Source organism: Bombina bombina, chromosome 4 (genome assembly GCF_027579735.1).
Source record: "Bombina bombina isolate aBomBom1 chromosome 4, aBomBom1.pri, whole genome shotgun sequence".
NCBI classification, from domain to species: Eukaryota; Metazoa; Chordata; class Amphibia; order Anura; family Bombinatoridae; genus Bombina; species Bombina bombina.
Window position 1 is genome coordinate 726,984,297 of NC_069502.1, and position 27,788 is coordinate 727,012,084.

Below are 27,788 nucleotides of genomic sequence, written 5' to 3' on the forward strand. Positions count from 1 at the left end.
AAAAAAGCTCCCCCAAAATAAAAAACCCTAGCCTACAATAAACTACCAATGGCCCTTAAAAGGGCCTTTTGTGGGGCATTGCCCCAAAGAAATCATCTCTTTTACCTGTAAACAAAATACAAACACCCCCCAACAGTAAAACCCACCACCCACACAACCAACCCCCCCCAAATAAAAACCCTATCTAAAAAACCTAAGCTCCCCATTGCCCTGAAAGGGGCATTTGTATGGGCATTGCCCTCAAAAGGGCATTTAGCTATTTTACTGCCCAGACCCTACTCTAAAAATAAAACCCACCCCAAAAAACTTAAAAAAACCTAATACTAACCCCCGATGATCCACTTACAGTTTTTGAAGTTCCGCTTGAAGGATCCATCCAGCCAGCAAGAAGTCTTCATCCTGGCAGCCTCTTCCATCTTCATCCAGCTGGCGAAGTCTTCATCCATGCGGCCTCTTCTATCTTCATCCATTCGGCGAGTAGCGGGTCCATCCTGAAGACATCTGGCATGGAGCGGGTCCATCCTGAAGACATCCGACAAGGAGCTCCTCTTCAATACGGTCTCTGCTGTAAACTGGATCTTGAATGCAAGTGACGTCATCCAAGAGGGCGTCCCTTGCATTCCTATTGGCTTAAAGGTTCCAATCAGCCAATAGGATTAGAGCCGCTAAAATCCTATTGGCTGTTCTAATCAGCCAATAGGATTTGAGAAGCTCTCATCCAATTGGCTGTTCCAATCAGCCAATAGGATTGAGCTCTCATCCTAAGGGCAATGCCCATACAAATGCCATTTTCAGGGCAATGGGAATCTTAGGTTTTTTAGATAGGGTTTTTATTTGGGGGGTTGGTTGTGTGGGTGGTGGGTTTTACTGTTTGGTGGGTGTTTGAATTTTTTTTTACAGGTAAAAGAGCTGATTTCTTTGGGGCAATGACCCGCAAAAGGCCCTTTTAAGGGCCATTGGTAGTGTATTGTAGGCTAGGGTTTTTTTTTATTTTGGGGGGGGGGCTTTTTTATTTTGATAGGGCTATTAGATTAGGTTTAATACTTTTTTATTTTTTATACTGTGATTTTTTATTTTTTGTAACTTAGTTGTTTTTATTTTTTGTAACTTAGTGTTTATTTTTTTGGTAATTTAGAAATGTTTAATTCTAGATTTAAATAATTTGAGTATAGTTAGGTTTTTAAATATGTACTATAGTTAATTTAGTTGGTAGTTTAATGTATTTTTAGTATAATAGTTAGGGTAGGTTAATAGTTTAATTTAATTGTAGGATAATAGTTAGGGTAGGTTAATTAATAGTTTAATATAGTTTATTTTAATTCTAAAGGTAAGTTTAAATTTATTATAAGATAGGGATGTTGTAATTTTAATGTAAAGTTAGCGGGTTGTTAGGTTAAGGGGTTAATAGCTTAATTTAGTATATGGCGATGTGGGGGGCTGGCGGTTTAGGGGTTAGTAGGTTAAGTTAGTGGTAGTGATGTGGGAGGCCAGGGGTTTAGGGGTTAATACTTTTATTTAGTTGCGGTGGGGTCTGGGAGGGGCGGGATAGGGGTTAATACATTTTATTTAGTGGCGGCTATGTCGGGGCGGCAGATTAGGGTTGTTTAGACTCGGGGCTTATGTTAGGGTGTGAGGTGTAAACTTTACTGGTTTTCTACCATAAATCAATGGGATATCTGGCAGCATCGAACATGAGCTTTCGCTGCTTTCAGACTCCCATTGATTCCTATGGCATCTGTGGCCTCCAGCATGGCGGATTGAAAACCAGGTAAACTGGGCCGGAATAACCGCGAGCGTACAGGTTAACTATTTGATAACTTTGAAAAAGTGTCAAATAGTGCCGAATGTGTATTCGGAACATCTGTAATGACGTAAGCATCGATCTGTGTCGGATTGAGACCGGCGGATCGTATGTTACGTCACAGATTTCAAATTTTGCTGATCTGTAGGCTTTGATAACTAGGTCGGATCAAGCTCGCAACAATTATGCTGCGGAATTCCAGCATATTTCAGGTTGATGGCTTGATAAATATCCCCCTGTGAGTGAAGATAACTTTATTTGTTTGTTGATGTTGACTTCAATTAATTATTTTGACATTTGTTACATTGTTTGTGATACAAGGGAAAATGGCTGATGGGAATGGGTGTATGCATTCTTGAAAAAGGCCATGTGCAGAGTCATGTAGCAATACATTTTGGTCAAGTAAGCACATGAATAGAGAGTTGGAATTGCAGTGTGTGTAAGTGTGTGTATATGTTTGTGTGTGTATGTGTGTGTGTGTGTGTATGTTTGTGTGTGTGTGTATGTTTGTGTGCGTGTGTGTGCATGTGTGTGTGTATGGGTGTAAGTTTGTGCGTGTGTGTATATGTTTGTGTGTGTATATGTTTGTGTGTATGTGTGTAAGTGTGTGTATATGTGTGCGTGTACATGCGTGCGTGTGTGTGTACAGGGAGTGCAGAATTATTAGGTAAATGAGTATTTTGACCACATCATCCTCTTTATGCATGTTGTCTTACTCCAAGCTGTATAGGCTCGAAAGCCTACTACCAATTAAGCATATTAGGTGATGTGCATCTCTGTAATGAGAAGGGGTGTGGTCTAATTACATCAACACCCTATATCAGGTGTGCATAATTATTAGGCAACTTCCTTTCCTTTGGCAAAATGGGTCAAAAGAAGGACTTGACAGGCTCAGAAAAGTCAAAAATAGTGAGATATCTTGCAGAGGGATGTAGCACTCTTAAAATTGCAAAGCTTCTGAAGCGTGATCATCGAACAATCAAGCGTTTCATTCAAAATAGTCAACAGGGTCGCAAGAAGCGTGTGGAAAAACCAAGGCGCAAAATAACTGCCCATGAACTGAGAAAAGTCAAGCGTGCAGCTGCCAAGATGCCACTTGCCACCAGTTTGGCCATATTTCAGAGCTGCAACATCACTGGAGTGCCCAAAAGCACAAGGTGTGCAATACTCAGAGACATGGCCAAGGTAAGAAAGGCTGAAAGACGACAACCACTGAACAAGAAACACAAGCCGAAACGTCAAGACTGGGCCAAGAAATATCTCAAGACTGATTTTTCTAAGGTTTTTTGGACTGATGAAATGAGAGTGAGTCTTGATGGGCCAGATGGATGGGCCCGTGGCTGGATTGGTAAAGGGCAGAGAGCTCCAGTCCGACTCAGACGCCAGCAAGGTGGAGGTGGAGTACTGGTTTGGGCTGGTATCATCAAAGAGTCAAGCTCAACTCCCAGTCCTACTGCCAGTTTCTGGAAGACACCTTCTTCAAGCAGTGGTACAGGAAGAAGTCTGCATCCTTCAAGAAAAACATGATTTTCATGCAGGACAATGCTCCATCACACGCGTCCAAGTACTCCACAGCGTGGCTGGCAAGAAAGGGTATAAAAGAAGAAAATCTAATGACATGGCCTCCTTGTTCACCTGATCTGAACCCCATTGAGAACCTGTGGTCCATCATCAAATGTGAGATTTACAAGGAGGGAAAACAGTAAACCTCTCTGAACAGTGTCTGGGGGCTGTGGTTGCTGCTGCACGCAATGTTGATGATGAACAGATCAAAACACTGACAGAATCCATGGATGGCAGGCTTTTGAGTGTCCTTGCAAAGAAAGGTGGCTATATTGGTCACTGATTTGTTTTTGTTTTGTTTTTGAATGTCAGAAATGTATATTTGTGAATGTTGAGATGTTATATTGGTTTCACTGGTAAAAATAAATAATTGAAATGGGTATATATTTGTTTTTTGTTAAGTTGCCTAATAATTATGCACAGTAATAGTCACCTGCACACACAGATATCCCCCTAAAATAGCTATAACTAAAAACAAACTAAAAACTACTTCCAAAACTATTCAGCTTTTATATTAATGAGGTTTTTGGGTTCATTGAGAACATGGTTGTTGTTCAATAATAAAATTAATCCTCAAAAATACAACTTGCCTAATAATTCTGCACTCCCTGTATATGTTTGCATGTGTAACTTGTATTGACAGTTATTTTTAAAATTGCTGTGAAATGAATGACATTGTTATTGAGCCAAATTATATCTTCTACAATAGAACTTGTGCCTACTTATTTTTTTTTTATATGCATTCAAAACATTTCATGTTTGCAAAAGCATAGTAGCTGGATGATAGCTACATTATCATACTACTTTTTATGCTTCGATCAATGATTTGTTTTCAACCTGCTGTTCCCTATACCTCTAATTTGTCTTGCTTCTTGTTGAGCAAGGCTCTTTCAACTCTTATTTAATGAGGATCTTTTCACCACTAAGTTATGGTATCTAGGAAAGGGCAACAGAAACATATCCTCAGCATGCTATATAATAGTAAAAAAATATATATATATGAAAGCCCCGGTCAAAGATGCCTTTCACAGTGTACTGCAACATTTTCTTTCCTTCAAATCAAAAGAACAAGAATAAAGAACTCCTTAACACTTTTATCTTTTTTTGGAGCAAAACTCCTAAAGTAAAAGCTGAAATGTTGAACGCATTATAAAATGTGTGATTACTTGTGTTACAACAGAAGAGCCACTTAAGTTTAAAAAAAATGTAAAGCATTAAGTCTCTTTCTAATAAAAAATGCTTTTTATCTTTCCGTTTTAATCACTTCTAACATTGGGGTCGGTCAGATGATTTAACTATAAAACCTCCATAGAATTCAATGGTTGTTTTCTGTAGAGAATAATACAATTTTTTTTTCTCTAAAGCAGTGTGATCAACCCCTTAGTCGGCTTTTAAACAAATTACGCATCTTCTATATTTATGGTAATGCATAATATATACATGGAACACTTTACAATAGTCATAATTACAAAATGTTAATAGTAGCCGTAAATGGTTGTTTGTTTAAATCTGTTGTTTGATAAGGTGTTCAACTTTAAGAACCTTCCAAACCATAATATTTTTTATTTTCATATTTGTATAATGATTTCTCGTGAAGTAGCACAATGGAAACCTGCCGGTTAATTTGAACCCTCACTAGTGATATTCTAATCCATTAGAAAACAACTTTTTCTTTTGCACAAGGTACCCTCTGAAAAGCCATTGTGGCCTGTTTTTGTTGTTTAGCTTATCAGTCTCACACATGCTTATTTTACATTTTAAAAACATGGTTGTTTTAGATGTTTTTTTAAAAAAGGCTTTAAATGTTAATCAAATCACACATTTTAATTATGAAAATATGTTCAGAAAAAATATCAGCATCTGTATAATGATTGGTATTGTTTTGAGATTTTCAAATAAATAAAATGACAGAAATAACGCACACATAAAAGGCCAGATTACAAGTGAAGCGCTATTTAGTGCCTACTCTAGAGGGCTAAGTGCGTTAGAAGTAAATGTTTTGCACTTGTTGGGTTGCGCTGGTATTTTGAGTTGAAAATAAAAAGTGTGCACTCTTGTGCTAACCTTACTTCTAGCACAATTAGACTATCACACAAATGATTACCTATTCCCCCCAAAAAAACACAATGTAGAAAAAAAAAATACACCCTACTTGAGTGCTAACACGATTGCAAAATCACATATGCGCAAACTAGGGATGGGCGAATGTTTTACAACATTTGAAAATTGAACCAAAATTTAACACGTTTGTTTGTTTCAAATGTTTGCACAACATTTTAACATTCGTTTTATGTAATAGTATTTCTAATGCTATGTAATATTTTATTTAAATTTTTCTAATAATTTTATTCAAATTATGCAATATTCAAATTTGAAAATTCGAATCTATGTATTTGTAATAGTTTTTCTAATGCTCTCTTTAAATGTAATATTCAAATTATGCAATATTCTAATTCAAACATTCAAAGTGATACATTTGTATCTATTATGTATCAATTTACTAAATTCCCTACCACATAAACTATTGAACTTCTGAATGGTATTTGTTAAATCGAATGTTACATTCAAAATTTCAAATGTAGATAATCAATTTCATTATCAACATTCGAAAACCAAAGTAACATTCGATTACCACATTTTAATGGATTTTAATTTCTATCAACATTTGATTGTCCAAAACGAATGTCCGCAGGACTATTCGTTCTACCGAACAAATTTCACTTTCAGCACATTTGCCCATCCCTAGCACATACCCGATCGCATAGTCACATACATATTTTTACGTGTATGTACTTAAATCTATGTTAAAGCCCTTTGCCTGCCTTTCCCCCCCCCTACCTTTATTCTGTGATGTTTTGGGGCATTCACCCCTTCCTCAGAATAAAGTTTGCTGTGTTTAAAATCCAGAGAGTGCGATAACTAGATTCACACACACACACACACACACACACATATATATATATATATATATATATATATATATACATACTGTATATACATATACATATATAGTTCTAGACCTAGAAAACACAGAAAACTTTACTTTGTGACGTTTTGGGGCATTCACCCCTTCCTCAGAATAAAGGTTGCTGTGTTTAAAATCCGGAGAATGTGATAATTGGATTATTTTATATATATATATATATATATATATATACACATACATAGATATATATATAGTTCTAGTAATCTAAAAGATCAAGCGAACAAAAGAACTTCTCATAGTGCAATAAATTTTATTACAAAAAAATGTATAAATATATATACAATAAAATTCCCATACAGATGGGTACTCACAAAGAAACCCTCAATCAAATGATGTAAGGTACAGGCACGGTTATGCAGATTAAAGGTGCAAATTCCTCAGGCTTGTTGCTATCCACAACTTTTCCTCCTCAGGCTTGCAAGGTGCCAGTCACTGTATACACAGTTGTTTGAAGAAACCGCCAGACAACAAGCGTCAACGTTACGTGACGTAAGGTGGGCATGGCCTAACGCGTTTCATGGAGGTTCCGCTTCGTCAGAGGCTTTTGACAGCCCACCTTACTTCTGACATATATTCACATAGATCAGAGCACGCCCATCCCTACGTCACGAGCCCATTACATTTGACAGTGTGTTCTAAGCTGCTTACGCAATGCTACTACAAAAGAGAGCGTGTTCTGTATTCCATCACTGGCCTCTACTCATATGTGTAAAATTACATCTGCATTTACTCAATCGATATTGTACAATTGCTGATCATTCTCAATCCCCAATTGTTATAATTAAAATGTGTGTAAGGATTGCCTTAACAATTCATGAATGCATAAATATGCCCCTAATCAACTGGATATAATATACTATAAAAACATTGTGCCATACATAGTAGTCTATGTAGATACAAAGGAAAACATGAGACAGAATTATGATGAACTCCTGACTGGCTATATATCATAAAAAAAAAAAAAAAAGAAATCCCAAATCTCTCAAATTTGAAAAAACTTTCTTTTATATACATATATTCTTCTTCCAATTGGCCCATATATGATAAGTATGTTTCAAATTTCGAATTAATAAATATACATCAAATTATACTGTTGATTTTATTGTTTTTATTATTATGTAGATAACCCTATAATAACAAGCTCTTTAGCTACAATATATCTATAAACTCCCCAGAATTTCTCTAACTTCATATCAAATGGGAAAAATTAGTCTATTTATAAATAATAAATATGGCTAAAATAATACTATCCATTTTTATATACATACACACCCCCTAACCTAAAATTAATTTCTCTGTACTTCTGATAGGGAGGTACCTAAAATGTTAGGTCATAATTTTATTGTATTCCATTATATTCCAAAAATATGTTCCTAAAAGTCTATAACAGAATGGGAGGTCACACTTTCATACCAAAAAAGCTTGAATGTCCACCTCCCTATTCATTCCTAGAGGTTCCAGAGTTTGTAGCTGGTGGATCCAAAAGGTCTCTCTTTGTCTCAACAAGAGTAACCTGTTTCCTCTTCTCTCATATAGGACCACCTGCTCTATTGCTACAAATTTCAGGCCAGAATTATCATTGTTGTGAAATTCCCTAAAATGGTCAGTTACACCATGTACCAAATTCCCCTTTTCTATATTTGTAAGATGTTCCATCACCCTCCTTTTGATGGTCCTTTTCGTTCTTCCTATATACTGTTTTTGCATGGACATTCTAACAAATATACTACATACTTAGAATGACAATTCATAGTATGTTTGATCTCCATTGTGTGTCCATTAAAACTAGAGGTGATGTGTTTATTATTATAATGGATTATTGGACAGGTGTTACACCCCTTCCTATTACACTTGAAGAAACCTTTGGTCAATTTGTTTAACCAATTACCCTTTCCATGTTTGTCCCTTAATTTGCTGGGTGCTAGGATTTCATTCAAGTGTTTGTTCTTTCTGAAAACTAATCTTGGTATAGGATCCAATGCTTGATTGAGGATAATGTCCTGTAACAGAACATGCCAATGTTTCTTAATATATTTCTTTATTTTATTTGATTCTTTATTGTATTTAGTTAGGAAAATATTGTTCTAATTTTACTTTTTTGGCAATCTAGAAGTATTGATCCATCTAGATTCCTTGCCTTTTCATAACCTGTTTCAATGATTTCATTTTTGTAACCTTTGACTCTGAATTTGGTTTTCAATTTGCTAGATTCCTGCTCAAAAGCAACTATACTAGAACAATTCCTTCTAACCCTCTAGAACTGTCCAAATGGAATGTTGTTTATCCATTTTTTATGGTGTCCACTAGAGGCGTGCAAATAACTGTTTGAATCTGTATCCTTGCTGTACAAATTAGTAATGATGCATTCCTGTTCTGAAGATAAAACTATGTCTAAAAACTCTATTTGTTTCTCATTATGTTTTTGAGTAAATTTTAAATTGTAGTCATTGTTGTTGACATGCTGAAAAAAAGGTATCTACCAAATTATCATCCCCATTCCAAATAATTATTATATCATCTATAAACTGTTTCCATAGAATGATATTGTTTAGGTGGGGATTGTTGTTCCAAATGAAATGTTCTTCCCAAAATCCCATGTATAGATTTGCATAATTGGGGCGAAGCGAGTCCCCATCACCGTGCCTCCAATTTGCAAAAAGAATTGATGTTAAAAAAAAAAATAGTTTTTCTTTAGAATAAAGTTGATAGAGTCCAATAAAAATGGTCTCTTATCCTCTTGGTAAATGGTTTTTGCAGAAAGAAGGCTGCACTCTCTATGCCTTGGTCATGGGGGGTGCAAGTATATAAAGATGTCACGGCTAAGGTTATCCACCTATAACCTGGTCTCCACACAATTTTTTCCACCACCTTCAAAATGTGTGGTGTTTCTCTGAGATAAGATTTTAAAGAGAAGACCATTGGTTTGAGAAAACTGTCCACAAATTGTGACAGATTGCAGGTTAGAGAATCAATGCCCGATATTATGGGTCTTCCCATAATAATTAATAAATTATTTTTGCTAATTAAGACCTGTGTGTGCCTCTTCTTTTGAGAAGTTTCTACCTACCTACCATAGAGTGCACCCAGGCAATACAACTAACAGTGAGGGCTTGGATCCCACAACTGGCATATATATATATATATATATATATATATATATATATATATATATATAAATATATATACCAATTTCCAGTGAGCCCAGCACTCATTCTAATAAACATCCACCATAGTGCATTTCAAAAGAGGTATCCACAAAGTTAGAAAAGCACTCATCCGGAATTGTACAAATAACGCATTTAATGTATTTACATTTTCGGGGATGCCCTTGTCCTCAGATACAAGTCATAAACACACATTACTTACCATCCTTATATGAACCCTCATACCCAGTGTACAGATCTGCCAGAATGTGCTCAGAGCCGCAGCATTCCCCATACGCTACTGCGCATTAGCGAATGGGAATACGGATGCCCGCAGAGGCCAACTGTCAAAGCAAAAAATAAAATCAAACAGACATTTTACAGAGCGCAATTGTATGAGTAGGTACAAGCTACAAGCTGAGTATGGATGCACATGCAAAATCCACAATAAATTATATCCAACTTGCATCATATTATTAATTTCTAATTTATGTGTGCAAACAAATATACATAATATATCAACTAGATTAAAAGAGACTAGAGGGGACATGAGCAGAATACTGTGAATGCCTGTTTATCAGAAAAATACATGGATAGCCCTATACAGAAAAATAGTGCATAAGTTTATATATTTATAAATAAGGCATCTCAAGTAACACACATACCCTAGGACCTTAAACAGACACTGCTCCATATAGGAGAATAGTGTTATAATCTGTCAGGTAGTTTGTACTGTATCAATAGGATGTCAACCACCTATTTCTAGGTGATACAGAAATACACCCTCAGTGATAGCACAGAAATGACACAATTAACATAAGCTAGAAGCATCAACTTCCTAGAATTAGAAAACCACATAATTAGTTTAACATGACATCACTCAGTCATAGAAAGCATTGAAGATCCGGTTTCACATTTAACCCTTTCGGGGCTAATGTGTCCAAGTTGTAAATCCATTTGCTTTATCTCTGTAAGAGGATCTTGCCCCTATCACCTCCCCTCATCAAAGGGGGGATGTGATCAATAATAATATATCTGAGATCTGCCAGGGTATGTTTCATCTTTAGGGAATGCCTTGCTACTGGTTGATCAGATACCCCAGTAGCCAAGGCTGTCCTTATCGCCGAGCGATGATTTGCCACTCTGGTGCATAAGTCATCTTGGGTCTTTCCTATATAAAAAACATCACAAGGACAGTGAAGCATGTATACCACGTATTTAGTGGTGCAGGTAACTCTGTATTTTATCTCATACCTCTTGGTTCTCCATGGGTGGGTGAAATATTTGCTTTGTGTCAACCCACCGCAAGTGGTGCACCCACTACAACGATAACAACCATTTTGGTTGGTCCCAAGACAGGTTCTAGTTACATAGCTAGGTCTGAAGTCTGCCCTTAGTAACATGTCCTTGATGGATCGACCTCTGCAATATCAAATCATTGTTGGTTCCATGCCCTGAAAGGGCAGCGACATGTCAGAGGTAAGTATATCCCAGTTCTTTTTCATAATGGTTGGAAACTCCATTTTATCAAAGGTAAACCCTGTAGAGAAAATTAACCTCTCTAGTTGCTTATTTTCTTTTTTTCTCCAAGGTCTCCCTCTGTGCCATCCTTTGACAATCAATAAAAGCAGGATTGAGTTAAGCCACAGCATATCCCCTTTCTCTGAATTTCAAATACATGTCTTGTAGTTGTGTCAGTTTAATCTCATCATCCGTATTGTTTCTCACAACCCGTTTGAATTGGGATCTGGGGAGAGAGGATCTGAGTTACGGTCAGTGATTTTGCTGAAGAGTGAGGTTTTTAAGCCTGTTCCAGACTTCAAGATCCTTAGATCCAGGAATTCAATACTTTTCTCACTGTGTGTCATTTTGAATTTAAATTTTTCATTTTTATTGTTCAATTGATTCTGCACTAGCGATGGAGGATTCTGTTGAGTAATTCCTGTTTATATTGTGAGGAAGCTTTAGTACCGCCCCCTCAATTATGTTCCATATGCCTTGATAATGTGTTAATATCAAACATGTTTGATACCACTGAGCTGTCCACCTCTGAGGAATTGACGTCCAGTGAGGTGCGTACCCTACATGCTTATCTCTCTACACATGCATTTTTCCATAGCATTGCTGATCCTCCATCTGGAGGGGGCCATTTTTTCACCAGATGTTACTGTTCAGCTCAGATGGCAGTGTCTAAGGCCTTTAATGCTTTACCTCGCCCTGCTAAGCGCAAGAAAAAAGTTACATATTGCACTCCTTCCCAGAGTACATCAGATAATTTATTGGATTTAACTGATAGGGTTATAAGAGGATGAAGTTCTTTCTGAGACTTCAGACTATGAACATTCTGGGTCGGAGTCTGCTGCCTCTAAACCTCCGGCTGCGGAGGAACCAGACTTTAGTTTTCGAAATTTGCGCTTTCTTCTAAAGGAAGTTTTTTTTGGCGAATTCAGTGGTTCCAGAGGCCAAAATGCCTGAGGAACCTTTGATTCCTAAATTGGATAGAGTTTGAGGACAGGGTGGTACCTTATCCTTCCATGCTCCTGTTGGATGGCGAATATTATTAAGAATGAATGGGACTGGATTGTTCCTCTCTTCTCCCTTTAACAAATCTTTCCCGGTCCTGGACTCACAATGGAGTTGTGAGGATCCGTCCCTGTAAGGGGGATGGCACTATCTTCACCCTTGCTAAACGTATTACTATCCCGTTTGAGGATAGCTTTTTGTTTTAAGAGCCCATGGATAAAGGATGGAAACTCTGTTAAAAAAGTTGTTTCAACATACGGGATATTTGTTTCAACTGGAGGCGGCCGTTGCCACAATTGCTGGAGAAACTACCTTTTGTTGTGACTCCTTATAGGATTGATCGGGGGGGAGAGGTCCCCTCGACGTTACTCGGAAAATATTTATGGCCTTGAGGGTTGCTAATTATTTTATCTGTGATGCTATTAGGCAGATTATTTACCTAAATGCTAAGGCTTCAGCTTTTTCTATTCAGGCCCATCAGGCTCTGGCTGAAGTTATGGTCTGCGGATATGACTTCTAAGTCTAGACATCTTTCCCTCTCCTTTAAGGGAATGATTTTGTTTGTTCCAGGCCTGGACTCAATTATCTCCATGGTCACAGGGGGCAAGGGTGCCCTTCTACCGCAAGAGTATATGAATGAGTCTAAGGGACAATTTTCATTCTTTTCGTTTTGATAAAGCCCTTGTCAGCAGTCTTATGCTAAGCCTGAGCAAACCAAGAGCTCTTGGAAGCTGGCTCAGTCCTGGAATAAATCCAACCAGAGCAAGAAGCCTGCAGAGTCTAAGTCGGCATGAACAGGCAGTCTCCGGTCCTCTTCTGGATTTAGTAGGGGGCAGACTGTTGCTCTTTTCAGTCGCTTGGTTCAGGGACGTGCAGGATCCATGGGTCCTGGAGGTCATAGCTCAGGGTTACAAGATAGGTTTCAAGTCTCAGCCACCCAAGGGCAGTTCCTCCCCTCTCTCCTGTCTTCCTGACCAGAAAGGAGGGAAGCCTTGCTGGGGTGCGTACGGGATCTGTCCTTTTAGGAGTTATTGTCTCAGGGCCTATCACAGTGAGAGGTTTGGGATACTATTCAAATCTTTTCGTGGTTCCAAAGAAGGAGGGAATTTTCCATACGATTTGGACCTGAACTGCTTAAACAAGTTTTTAAATGTCCCCTCATTCAAGAGGGAGACAATAAGTCCATTCTTCCCCTTGTTCGAGAAGGGCAGTTCATGACCACGATAGACTGGAGGATGCTCCCTTCACATACCAATCCTCAAGGACCACTTCCCGTTCCTAACGTTTTGCGTTCCTGGACCAGCACTTCCAGTTCATTCATCTTCTGTTTGGTCTAGTTGGTATAGTAGTGAGCATAGCTGCGTTCCAAGTAGTTGACCGGGTTTGATTCCCAGCCAACGCAGCATTCTCCAAGAAGTTTTTTGCAGAGTGGACCATTCGGAATCTCTCCTCTGTCTTCTTCGATCCCATGGATGGAAGATAATTCTAGAGAGAGTTATCTTGTATCAAGTACCAGGGTAGAATTATCTGGTACTATAATAGTCTCCATAGACATAAGAATATTTCTAACAGACCAGAGACATTGCAGGCTAGCTTCAACATGTCTTGCCTCCAGACCTCCTTAAGGCCATCTGTGGATCAGTGTATGGAGGTGATTGGTCGCATGGTGTCCAGCATGGACATCATTTCCTTTGCCAGGTTTCACCTCAGACTGTTGCAACTGTGCATGCTGAAGCAATGGAATGGTGATCTTTCAGATCTGTCTCAACAGCTTTCTCTGGACAACTGATCGAGAGAATCACTCTCTTGGTGTTTTTGTCCGGATCACTTGTCACAAGGAATGTCCGTCTCAAGACCATCCTGGGTGATGTGACTATGCTTGCGAGTCTGTCAGGATGGAGAACTGTTTGGGGTGCCAGGAAGGCACAGGGTCTATGGACTTCTGATCGCATTTTGAATCTTCGGGCAATATAGAATGCTCTGAAGGCTTGGCCTCTGCTTGGTTCGTCCCAGTTTATCACATTCCAATCAGACAATATATCCTCGGTGGATTTTATCAACCATCAGGGGGGAATGAGAGGCTCCCTAGCTATGAGGGAAGTATCTTGTATTCTGGAGTGGGTAGAGACCCAAATTTGTTTGCTGTCAGTGATCCACATTCCAGGTGTAGACAACTGGGAAGCAACTTTCCTCAGCAGACAATACTTTATTCCGGGGGATTGGTATCTCCATCCCGAGTGTTTGTGAAAATTTGCAAGAGGTAGATCTTATGACGTCTCATTACCAAGTTGCCCAGATATGGGTCGAGGTACAGGGATCCTCAGGCGGAACTAACAGATGTATTAGTGGTGCCTTGGAGGTTCAATCTAATTTATCTTTTACAGCCGTTCCCACTACTTCCTAGTGTAGTGGTTCGAATCAAGCAAACGTTAGTTATACTGTTTGCTCTGTCTTGGCTGCAAAGGATATGGCTCGCGGACTAGTGGGGATGTCGTTATCTTCTCAGTGGAAGTTACTTTGTTGCAGGGATCTGCTGACCAAGGTCTCTTTGTTCATCTATGTTTGGATCTCGGAGGCTGACTGCGTGGAGATTGAATGCTTAGTCCTAGCCAAGAGATGGTTTTCTGAGAGTGTTATTTTTACTCTCATTCAAGCTTGTAGCTGGTTGCTTGTTGCATCTATCATAAAGTGTGGAGGAACTACTTATTCTGTTCTCCAGGATGATCTGGAGAAGGGCTTTTCTGCAAGTCCCCTGAGGGGACAGATTTCCGCCCTGTCTGTGTTACTGCACAGGAGGTTCGATGAGCTTCCTGATGTGCAGTCACTTGTTAAGGCTCTGCTAGGATCAGACCTGTGTTTAGATCTATTGCTCCTCCTTGGAGTTTAAATCTTGTTCTTTAGGTTTTGCACAGGCTTCGTTGGAGCCTATGCATGAAGTAGTATTAAATTATTGTCTTGGAAGGTTCCTTTTCTATGGGCTATTGCTTCTGCATGCAGAGTATCTGTGATTACTGCCTTGCAAGTTGCAATGAGTCCCTCCTTATCTGGCTTTCCATGCTGATAAGGCTGTTCTACAAACCAAGTTAAGTTTTCTTCCTAAGGTTGTGTCAATTCACAACATCAATCAAGAGATTGTGGTTCCTTTCCATGTACTTCTGGATGTGGTTTGTGCCTTGAAGTTCTATCTTCAGGCCACGTAGGAATTTAGACAAACTTCTTGTTCTCTTTCCGGGAAGCGTGTGGGTCAGAGGACCTCTTCAACTTCTTTATCTTTTGGCTGAGGAGTGTCCTCCATTTTGCATTGAGACAACGGGACATAAGCCTCCTCTGAGGATTACGGGTCATTCAACTAGAGCTGTGGCCTCTTCTTGGGCCTTTAAGAACGAGGCTTCTATGGAGCAGATTTGTAAGGTGGCGATTTTGTCCTCTTTAGATTCTTTTGCAACATTTTACAAATTTGATATTTTTGCTTCGGCGCAAGCAGCTTTTGGGAGAAAGGTTCTGCAGGCTGTGGTGCCCTCAGTATAGGGTCCGCCTTCTTTTACCCTCCTGTTTTTTTCATTCAGTGTCCTCTAGAGCTTGGGTATTTGTTCCCACAAGTAATGAATGAAGCAGTGGACTCTCATCCCATTAAGATGGAAAATATAAATTATGCTTACCTGATCATTTCATTTCCATCTGTGGGAGGAGAGTCCACTGCTCCCACACGTTTCTCCGGTGGGTGGACCTAAATTTTATATTATGCTCCTGGCACCATTTATACCCTGATATTCATCTACTGTTCCTTGTTCCCTTGGCAGAATGACTGGGGGATGAGGGGAGTGGGGGAGGTATTTAAGCCTTTGGCTGAGGTGTCTTTGCCTCCTCCTGGTGGCCAGGTTCTTAATTCCCACAAGTAATGAATAAAGCCGTGGACTCTCCTCCCACAGATGGAAATGAAATTATCAGGTAAGCATAATTTATGTTATTTCTGTTTAAATGGAGTGATAGCTAAAATTCACAGTAGCGAAGGGGTTAAATCTAAACATTTATGGTCAGAAAAAGAATGATTGAATATAAAAGCCAAAAAATTATGTATATGTGAGGTTTATAGTGAAAATGGTATTCCCTTTTTAACCTATAGAGAAAGCTGGGTCAATGTCAGCTCATGTAACATTACAAAATAGATTTACACTTGATGCATCTTAGCTTTGATTAGAAATCTTATCATGTAAAAGAGAATTTTACTTGTAGAATCTTGGCATTGATGGGAAAGCTTATCATGTAAAAAAAAATGTACTTGTAGGATCTTGACATTGATGAAAAAACGTATTATGCTTTGAGAAAAATATGAATAGAAAGTCAAACATTCATGAAGTGATAATGTGCTATCTTTCAAGGTAATAGGTTTACCATACATTGGGCCAGATTACAAGTGGCATGCTCACGCACTAACTGCGCAAAATAAACTTTTAACACAGGCAGGTTAGAGCACTTTACAAGTTGAAAGTAATAAGTTAGCATGCAAGCAAAACCCAATGCACACTAACTTCAGGATTTCGGATATCACAACCAGATTAACTTCTCCCCATAAACTTAAATGGAGCGCTGTGTTAAAAAAACCCACTTATTGATCACGTGCTAATCCGACACTCATTAGATAAACTGCGCTAAATCCGAAGGTAGTTATGCATATTTTACATTCCAATGTTTGTCACACAACAAAAAAAAATCTTTTTATTTTCAAATATATATATATAACACACAGAGAAAGTCCAGCACTCACTTACAAGCTCTCAGCTAAGATTTAAAAGCAAAAATAGAAAGGTTAGTTACCGCATCTGGCCAAATGGGACAAGCCCAGGTACCACGTCAAGGTCCTTTCCAATACCTGGGACCCTAAAACAGCCACACAATGCAAGCTCTCAAATCCAATCAAACTGGAAACAAGGGAAGGGTGCACTGGCTTATGTATATATACAAATACATATACAAAACACGGAAGGGGACTGCACTCTCATACCGTATTGGGTACACATCCTATGACCCTGTAACATGCTCAGCCCTGGGTGCTCACCGGCACTCACAGGAAGCTGTGCTGTCCCCAGAATGGGACCCATTTGGCCAGATGCAGTAACTAACCTTTCCATTTTTGCTTTTAAGTCTTAACTGAGAGCTTGTAAGTGAGTGCTGGACTTTTTCTGTGTGTTGTATTAATTTGTTTTGTAATTTTCCCTATGGTTCTTGCACCCAGACCTCTCTGGGGTTAACTGCCTGTGACTCTGGGGACAGCAAAGCTTCCTGTTGAGTGCCGGTGAGCACCCAGGGCTGAGCATGTTACAGGGTCATGGAATGTGTACTCGGTCCGGTATGAGAGTGCAGTCCCCTTCCGTGTTTTGTATATGTCTAGGGTGATTACATAAGCCAGTGCACCCTTCCCTTGTTCCCAGTTTGTTTGGATTTGAGAGCTTGCATTGTGTGGCTGTTTTAGGGTTCCAGGTATTGTAAAGGACCTTGATGTGGTACTTGGGCTTGTCCCATTTGGCCAGATGCGGTAACTAACCTTTCCATTTTTGCTTTTAAATCTTAGCTGAGAGTTTGTAAGTGAGTGCTGGACTTTCTCTGTGTGTTGTATTAATTTGTTTTGTAATTTTCCCTGTGGTTCTTGCACCCAGACCTGTCTGGGGTTAACTGCCTGTGACTCTGGGGACAGCACAGCTTCCTGTGAGTGCCGGTGAGCACTCAGGGCTGAGCATTTTACAGGGTCATGGGATGTGTACCCAGTCTGGTATGAGAGTGCAGCCCCCCTCCTTGTTTTGTGTGTGTATATATATATATATATATATATCCATATTAGAGCTTAAAATCCCTCCTATCAATCTCTTAGTTTTGTTCTTGGCCTCATAGGAGATGTTTGAGAATAGAGGTCGTTCCAGCTACTTGCTTATGGAATAGACAGAATACACTCTTTGCTGAATAATACAGGGACATAGGAATACCCTGTTATGTGCACCTCATTTCCCTTATGGGAATTCAGCCATAACTACTCTCAGGCACTCAGGGATCATGGGGACTCGTCTCTAGCCTGCCCCTGAGGGACTCAGGTATTTCCTACTACAATCCTCTTTGGTTTTCAATACCTACACTGGATGGGATCTCTACTGGATACTGCTGCACCTGTTTTGACATTGACATGCCTGGTAAGCCAGTGTAGGGGTGCTGTACAAGATAAGTGACTTTAAACAGCACACACATAGCCAAGAGGCAATTTGTAGGTACTTTGACAAGGGTACAGCAAAGCCAGGGGACTTAACCTGATCCCCACATGATACAATTTATTCTCCCTATCAGATCCCTAACAGTTCTATCATCAATGGTAACATTATCAGGGATGCCTCTGTCCCTTTATAGCCCTCTGGCAACCCTGGGTGTGTTTTGGGGGGCACTTTTATTATTTAGGTGTTTGGCCCTTTAAGAAGACCAGCATTTGCTTAGTGCAATATGCGGTTTTGTAGAGAAGGCTCCGGTTAGGCTTAGGGCCAATGTTTTGACATTTCAAGGGATTATTATGCTTGGTGTATAATTATTTATTAAAAAAAATTAACAAAAAGTGTTTTTACTATGATATGTGAACACACGCTTTTCTCCCGGTGGTAACTCCGCCCGTCAGTGTTCCCAGGCTTTTTGTCTATCAATCTGGGGCCTCAGCAACTGGATATTTACTACAACAGTTTGGGCCAGATTATAAACTTATTTTTAGTGCCTACCAGTCCCAGGAAGGGGTGAGAACCCATACAGGAACTCCCAGGGGTACTTAAGGGCTATATAATATATATAGGGCTGTAGTGGTTTCTAAACTGAGAGATAATTGAAGTGTTTGAGGAAGTGTACACTTGGTGTAGAGGGCTCTCTACCAGGTATTGTCTGTCTAATGCTTATATACAGTGTTATTGCATTCTTTATTATAAGTGAAAACTGGAATAAAATGTCTCTGCCCCCACTGATATCGCTATCTAGTCAGTTTCTGATATCCCTCTGTCTACATATAGATGTTTATTTTGTAAATATGTTCCAGTATCCCAGGTCACTCAAATCTGTGAGAATTGTATACCTCAAATGTTGCATACATATCAGCCGTAACATTCCACTTTCCTGTGGGAACTCGCCCTGTACTTGTCACTCAAGGGAAAACTACTGTTTTTACTCCTGAAGCTAAAAATAACATATACAAAATAGTGACAATTTGTTTAGCGGCTGTCCCCAAGCTGGGGATTTAAAATATTTCTTGTGCTGATAACCTAATAGTTCAGATTTGATAACATCCTTTAGGCAGGTGTTTTTTGGAAGATCCCTTCCACCACAGCACATTTCTATGTTATCTACTAGGGACCCAATTTACTATAATATGTGCAATTTTATATTGTACTGAACATTATGACATATGGTGCTATTACAATTTATTATGACATAATGCTGCGCTATTAATACTTATTTATAAGTTAAATTAAGCATTGTACTCCCACCATTGCCAGGGGATGTAAACAGATTTTTATGTCAGTCTGCTTTTTATATACTATTGTACATGTCATTCTCTTTGAAATATTTTTTGCAGTAATGTACATCATGCAGGTTCTGTACACTATTGGGATATACAAATTGCTAAATGCTGTCTATGTGCATTGCATGTTCAGCAGCAGAAATAATAATTTTTACATAGGCAAAACTCCTGTCTCAGTAGATATGCAAGACATTACATGTCCTGTGCTATTAGGCTACTCAATTCTATCGTATATACCTCTCTAGGTATAGACCTTTCATGCATTGTATTCTGCAGGTTTATTTCCAATTGCAGTTCTGCAGGATTTATCTGTATTTTATTACAGTGTAGATCATTTAGAAATAAGATCTATTGGTATCTTTTTTCTACCTGTTATGTGTAATTTATATCTATGCACATAGGTTCTATCATGCAGATACTGAACATTGATCATGAATAATGTACATTGGTATCTCTTTTATACCTATTGTGTGGTTAATATATGTATGCACATCCGTTTATCATGCAGACACTGAGGGGCCAATTTAACAAGGTGCGGACGGACATGATCCGATATTAAGGATCATGTCCGCCGCACATTGATAAATGCTGACAACGTACGCTGTCTACATTTATCATTGCACCATCAGTTCTTGTGAACTGCCGGTTGCAATGCCGGCCCCTAAAGATTTGCGGCTAGCAGAGGGTGTCAATCAACCTGATCATATTCGATCAGGTTGATTTCTTGTGAGTTCTGTCCGCCGCCTCAGAGCAGGCGGATAGGTTATAGAGCAGCGGTCTTTAGACCGCTGCTTCATAACTTGTGTTTCTGGCGAGCCTGAAATGCCCCTGAGCATTAATCATGATTATTTTCATGGACCATATACATTTTGTATTTACGTTCTAAGTGTACACAGTCTCTGCTTATTCTGGACAAGGATTTACAAGTATATACATATATTTAACATTTATATTATATATTAACAATAATGGCAATCAATATTTTATATCCATGGTAATTTTAATTACCTATTTTGATGTTTAAGTGGGGAATTAATAATGTTAACAAGTATAAAAAAAGCTTGTGAATGCTACCTGAGTAAGGTTTTCACATGGAGTTTGCACCATTTTTTATTTTCCTTACAAAAATCTAGTAATGTTAATATGTAATGCTTTGCTTAAATTAAAGCAATATGTACATATTCAAGCAATAATTAGTTTCAAATGTTATAAGAGATAGAGAAAAACATGTGCCTACACAAGTATCCTCTAGGGGGGCACTCTTCCCAAATATATAACAACCTAAAACACGATGTGTGATAAACCAAAAATATAATAAAATACAATAAACCAAATAATACCAAATCAATCATAAAAAATCATAAAAAAAAGTCCAAATGCACTCCAAGGGGTGTAGAGGCAGCTCTCTGTCATACGAAGCTCAGGATCCTGATGTTCAAACGATCTGGAAGAAGAAAAACATGGAGGCACCAAATGGCCTAGTACCATCAGCACAAAATGGATACAAATGAGACAAAAGGCTACTCACAAACAATTTGCACCCAAAAATGCTAACAGGCAGACTGGGACCTCACAGTTTTCCAGCTAACTGTATAGGGGCAGCCGAATATCTGAAGTAGTCTCCCAGAAAAGGCCACCGATATATTCCTATGTGGAAGAAGACAAAACCAACATTTCCCAGCACAGTTTGGCTGAAATAAGTGATATGTGAGAAAACACACATTCTCCAAAGCACCTCCAAAAAATGTGAGCACCCATGAATGTGGCATGACACCTGTAAGTCTCTACAGTGTAATTAATCTGGGCAGATGTACAGATCGATTCTACACTATTTTACCTGTTGGCCGCCTCTGCATGTATCGAAGGGTAATGGGATATGGTAAAATCTACCAAAAAAAAGGATGTTATTATCGCATATCCCATTCACACAACCGCCTCGGCCCACAGACCCGAGCCTCACTGGACCACCCTAAGAGGTGTGTCAACCAAATCTGACCAATCCTGGTACAGATCTCTTGCATCAAATAGCCCACAAGCGGCTGTATGGATAGGAACGCACATGCCTCAAAACGGGCTCCTCCTCGCATCAATCTGTGAGCGTTATAGATTCTATGTTATCTACAATGTAGAATAGATGAGAAGCCACATACTATGATAAAAGGAAGTTTGTAATATATCAAATAATATAAAATATGAAGTATTCCAACTAGTGAATAATACTAAATATAGCTATAATGTCATATGTGACAGTGTATAATAATGCTAATGGGACGTGTGTTATAAAGGGAAATCCCCTGCGTAAATGAGTGATATATAAAATCAGACTAGTTATAATGACGTATAGAAGTGTATGATGGAATATTGACAATTGTGGGAGTAACAATAGGATAAAATAATATGAGAACAATGTAATAAAGATTAAATATATGTGGGATAATATAAAAATATATAATTAATATAATTAAATTTAGTGTTATCGCTCTCACACTCTCTCATACTGGTCACTCGAAGTTCAAAATGGCACCTCATGGCAAAGAACTCTCTAAGGATCTGAAAAAAAGAATTGTTGCTCTACATAAAGATGGCCTAGGCTATAAGAAGATTGACAAGACCCTGAATCTGAGCTGCAGCACGATGGGCCATGAATGCCAACATGTACTGTGACATACTGAAGCAGAGCATGATCCCCTGCTTTCGGAGACTGGGCCGCAGGGCAGTATTCCAAAATGATAACAACCTCCAAGACGACCACTGCCTTGCTAAAGAAGCTAAGGGTAAAGGTAATGGACTAACCAAGCATGTCTCCGGACCTAAACCCTATGGAGCATCTGTGGGGCATCCTCAAATGGAAGATTGGGAAGTGCAAGGTTTCTAACATCCACCAACTCTGTGATGTCATGGAAGAGGACTCCAGTGGCAACCTGTGGAGCTCTGGTGAACTCAATGCCCCAGAGGGTTAAGGCAGTGCAGCAAAATAATGGTGGCCACACAAAATATTGACAGTTTGGGCCCAATTTGGACATTTCCACTTAGGGGTGTAATCACCTTTGTTGCCAACGGTTTAGACATTAATGGCTGTGTGTTGAGTTATTTTGAGGGGACAGCAAATGTACACTGTTATATAGGCTGTACACTCACTACTTTACATTGTAGCAAAGTGTCATTTCTTCAGTGTTGTCACATGAAAAGATATAATAAAATATTTACAAAAATGTGAGGGGTGTACTCACTTTTGTGAGATACTGTGTAAACAGGAGATTCAGGGCCCTGATGATCCCCTGTAACACACACTGGAGGTGGGGGAGAAACGTGCGTTGGCACTATGTGTTTGTGATAACCCAGGTACCTGTCGAATGTACCGTGGGCAAGGATTTCTAGTGCATTTGTCTAGACCTATTCCCTGTATCTCCTGTTTCCTCAGAGACACTCTGGCTTTATACATGCAGCAGTACATCTCAAGTGAGCTATCGGTTTTCTGATGTGACTCCGGCAGTGGAGTAAGTGGTTTGAGGAGTGTGCTATTGGAATGCAATGGAGGACGTGCCTATACGATAGGTGATTATACACAGAACTTTGTGATACAGCACTTTGTCAAAGCTCTTGGCAAACTTCACAACAAAATACCGATTCAATTGGACGTCTCTCAATCAATGAAAAGCTTCCTTCTGTTTACAGCCACTCATAGTCCCTGGTGACGCTACGCCACTCCTACTGCTGCTGACGTCACACGCCAAGTAATCATCGCAGGTGCTTGCAAGCAAAAGACAAGTGGAAACAACACAAACCGGAGGACCAAAGCTAAGTATATGCTGTGTTTTCCAACTGAAAAATTATACTTGCTATTGACTCTCTATGCAGCAGTACTAGTTGCGGTATGTCTATCTGCCTTAAGAGGAGATCCCCTGGTACATACAAGGAGTGAAAATAAGAGCTTTTCCATATAGTATATAGTTCACTTCTGTTTGGACTGCAGTTACTTGTATAACATGTATTTTGCCCATTTAACATATGTCCTAACAGCAGATTCACTGTATAATTCGTTATAAACATAAGTTTTCTGGTTAACCCCTTACTGTTTATGATGTTCATTTTTGATTGATAGAATAGGGAAAGAACTAGGTCTCAGTGCACTTTAAATGTTTTAGATTTTGCTGTCTATTTTTTCTATCTCCATTATATATTTTATAGTAATTATAAGGGTGGCACCATTTAGAATAAATTAGCAATATTACCTACTCTCTCACACCCCCTATATATATATATATATATATCCTCCATATGTATCTGCACTCACAATATCCTTCAGTCATCAACCAGGGAGCCAAGTCAGTAGTATTCACAGTCAATTCCAACAAAGGACTGCACTCACTGGATTTTAGATAAAAAACCTTTTAATTGTGGTAACGTTTCGGAGTCCTTAGACCCCTTCTTCAGACCAGAACAAACATACAAGTGAACACAGTGCAATATAAACACATTAAGCCCCACCCATCAAACATTTAGTGCAAATTGCACCAAAACCGGGGTTGTCGTGGCAACAGCCCCCATAGCAATCCATATTAACATAATGCTAATATATAAAGTCTATCTAAGCACATCACCTATAGTATACAGATACATATGTAACATAGTATCCACTATTGTTTAACAGTTGCAACATCTAGTGGCAGTTCATCAGCGCAAGAAAACAAAACAAATAAAATCAAATCTCAGTGCAAAAGAAAAAAAATCTATCACCACTTATTAAACTATACAAATATTTACATGTACCTTATCACATTCACATATCAGCCTTAATATTGATTATATCAGAACACCCAGATCACAGATATTAGTTATATTATCCAATGTAATGGTCGCCAGTTCTAAATAATACACATATCATGATTTAATCCCCATCAAAGTTAAAGGATCGCAACAAAAAACCTCTGTTTGTAAGATATGGGAGCTAAAAAGGGCTTGTCAGCATGTTAATGTTACAGTCATAATGCACTTTGTTCCCCCACTGTGACTTGAGTCAATAGTACTGTTATGCCAGTATGTGAAGTCTAATATGTGTGTGTTTGGACCGTGGCCAGGCAACAATCCAAATAGTATTGAAAAACAGGCGCAGAGAATTGACCTCCGACGTCCGTGGTGTTCCTCATCAGACCGCATGGCTAATTTGCTTAAGGGGGTGACGTCACTGTATAGACATGTGTGCTTGCGCGCAGCACTAGAACCCATCCTGTAGTAGGGCTTTCATTTGTTGAAAGATATGTGTAAAATAGGTACAGAAGGAGCGCCACTCAAGAGGCAAGGACTGATAGTCTGTGGGCTCAGGACAGTGGGTTATAGACAGAGATAAAGCCAAGTGTAAAGTTGTGATAGGATAATACGAAAATACGGTAAAATATTTAATAATATATAGGTTATTACAGGTAACACAAATATCAATATTAAAAATGCATACATGGATCCATGATTAAAAAGTAAAACAAGCAGTAATAAAATAAATGAAACAACAATAAACTGAACAATGTCAGTTGGAAGATTCTAGGCGATGTCAATACATATAATACATGTGAGGTATAGATGAACACTGCCTATGTGGTCTAAAAAAGGACTCTAAAATAATAGCTACGTATCCTGCAGGATTACGGGTTCACTGTTATTTCTAATTGGTAAAGGAAGCTATCAGTTCCGGGATTACAATAAATTATGTGAATCAACAATATCTTGTGGACAAAGTGCTAGTGCAAAAATAGAGATAAAAATACAGATACGTGAGGATGTACATATATAAAAGCAAATGTCAGGAAAAAACAAAATGGTTTAAAAATAATATAATGCTGGCTATATAGCCGTGAACAATAGTGGTATAATGTGAACAGGTCCAGAGTGGTGTGGTATAAAACGGGAACTTAGTGTAACCCAAAAACCATAAAACCAAAAATACCGGGTAAAAAATCAGTCCAGCCAAAAAATCATTAACCAAAGAATATATCTTCCAAAAAGTATTTAGTCCAAAGATTATATAAATTGGGAAACCAAAAAATAGGTGCTACCTAGTAAATCCAAAACTAGAAGTATAATCCTCAGTGAAATAGAATAAAAAGGAATCCTAAGTTAAGAAACAATATCCAAATATTCAGAAAAATCCTAACGTATATCTTCAAATCCTGTGGAAAGACATTAGCAACATAGCACAGTATTGCTAGAACAAGTGTGAAGATAATTGAAATACAACTCACCATATGTTGTCAACGCGTTTCGGCCCAATGTAGGGCCTTTATCAAGACTAAATATGGTCTGGTGAGTTGCTCCTATATACCCTGAGGTGGCCAATCACACAATTTGCTTTTTTGCGTCAAAATTGGCGTTTTAGGAACCGGAAGTGCTTAAATCGGATATTATAACCTTGGGGACTGGAAGTGGTAAATCGCATGCATTATAATCAAATAGTATGCCCCAAACATCTTAAAGGTAATTTGCCCCAATCCTATATGAGTTATTTATTGGATTGTGCTGTGTCTTAAGATTCCGGTCTATATTTAATATCTCTCGGATTTTACCGTAAGGTTGTTGTCATATTTTCTTATATTTCGTCAAACCGGAAGTGATGTTTGTGTCATGAAGTCCTATGCTTCGCCAAGCCGGAAGTGACGTATACTTCCGGTATCGTACCAAAACCGGACATGACGTGTTGTTTTTTCGTCTTCTGTAGATACTATGTGGGCAAGTATAGGGGCAGATGTGTTAAACTCCTTACGTGATTGGCGAGTTTATATAAAATTTGGATAGGTTGGTGACAAAAATATAAAAAATATATCAAAAATATAATACGTATGATAAAAGGCAAAGAGTTTTGTTCAAATGATGTGATGGGCCATTTTCTAAGTCGGCACGATTTTTGAGAAGGAAAAGGGAGAAGAAAAGAATTTGAGAAATAAGATGTTTAGATAACATTCTTAATAAATGTATGACAATGTCATAATATCGCCAAAGATGTTGGTGTCAACATCATGACATAATTTTATAGAACTATAATATCTTTAGGAATTCTATTCGAATTCCCCAGATCTCAAAGTATAGAACGGACATGCTACACAAACACCATTTTTCTTTATAAAATGATGTCATGATGTTGACACCAACATCTTTGGCGATATTATGACATTGTCATACATTTATTAAGAATGTTATCTAAACATCTTATTTCTCAAATTCTTCTCTTCTCCCTTTTCCTTCTCAAAAATCGTGCCGAGTTAGAAAATGGCCCATCACATCATTTGAACAAACCTCTTTGCCTTTTATCATACGTATTATATTTTTGATATATTTTTTATATTTTTGTCACCAACCTATCCAAATTTTATATAAACTCGCCAATCACGTAAGGAGTTTAACACATCTGCCCCTATACTTGCGCACATAGTATCTACGGAAGACGTAAACAATACGTCATGTCTGGTTTTGGTATGATACCGGAAGTATACGTCACTTCCGGCTTGGCGAAGCATAGGACCGCATGACACAAGTGTCACTTCCGGTTTGACGAAATATAAGAAAATATGACAACAACCTTACGGTAAAATCCGAGAGATATTAAATATAGACCAGAATCTTAAGACACAGCACAATCCAATAAATAACTCATATACAGGGAGTGCAAAATTATTAGGCAAGTTGTATTTTTGAGGATTAATTTTATTATTGAACAACAACCATGTTCTCAATGAACCCAAAAAACTCATTAATATCAAAGCTGAATAGTTTTGGAAGTAGTTTTTAGTTTGTTTTTAGTTATAGCTATTTTAGGGGGATATCTGTGTGTGCAGGTGACTATTACTGTGCATAATTATTAGGCAACTTAACAAAAAACAAATATATACCCATTTCAATTATTTATTTTTACCAGTGAAACCAATATAACATCTCAACATTCACAAATATACATTTCTGACATTCAAAAACAAAACAAAAACAAATCAGTGACCAATATAGCCACCTTTCTTTGCAAGGACACTCAAAAGCCTGCCATCCATGGATTCTGTCAGTGTTTTGATCTGTTCACCATCAACATTGCGTGCAGCAGCAACCACAGCCTCCCAGACACTGTTCAGCGAGGTGTACTGTTTTCCCTCCTTGTAAATCTCACATTTGATGATGGACCACAGGTTCTCAATGGGGTTCAGATCAGGTGAACAAGGAGGCCATGTCATTAGATTTTCTTCTTTTATACCCTTTCTTGCC